This window comes from Penaeus monodon, chromosome 19 (genome assembly GCF_015228065.2).
Source record: "Penaeus monodon isolate SGIC_2016 chromosome 19, NSTDA_Pmon_1, whole genome shotgun sequence".
Lineage (NCBI taxonomy): Eukaryota > Metazoa > Arthropoda > Malacostraca > Decapoda > Penaeidae > Penaeus > Penaeus monodon.
This window is the reverse complement of record NC_051404.1, coordinates 34,470,501-34,471,298: the sequence shown is the minus strand read 5'-3', so window position 1 is coordinate 34,471,298 and position 798 is coordinate 34,470,501.

Below are 798 nucleotides of genomic sequence, written 5' to 3'. Positions count from 1 at the left end.
TACTTATTGTTTGTTTTATCACAGCCATTCATATGAAATGAAATGGGATTCAGAGTACACGTGATTCGCGCATCGATGTTAGAACAGTAATATGGTCATTATCAGTAGGCTAGGCACTTCCCGGGTTGTTGTTGCGGTATACTTCCCGAGTCTAATACTGTGCCTTTCTCCATGCGACTCTTCTCTTTTCGTACAGTTCATATTTGCATAGTGGTTACAACCTAATACTGACATCACTATACAGTCTTTTCATATGCTTCTATCATCATTAACTTCATCATCGTTATTGTAATTACTATAATCATATTCACAAACATAATCACAGTAATTCCTATTTATACCCAACGAGCATCAAGTTCAGTTATTCGAAATTCAGGAGCGAAGGACAGAGCAGAGAGCAACCGACAGTAGTCATGTGATAATTCAGCTTCCTCACCTCATGTCTAGCTGTTCATATTTGCTGCGACTGAACGTTAACTAGTCGTGTGGTGAATCCTGATGTGACAAAATGTTTGACTCAAGTTCACATCTTTTTCATGTATGTCTTTGTTTTCCTGGTTGTATGGAACAAACAGGTTTCTTATGGTGTTAACTGGTCACTTTCTATGCAAGGAGCGCATACATAAATAAGCTCGTTTGGCTGCGTGACCATGACATGCTGGGTCTTCATAATTTCTATACATCACGTCTTATTATGATGTGCATTCCGTTTGTTTGACTGAGTCTAAGCTGTCATGCTTTTGCTTAGTTGGCCTTGACGTTTGTCCTTGGCTGCAGAACTTCGTGGATAAGGTGTGC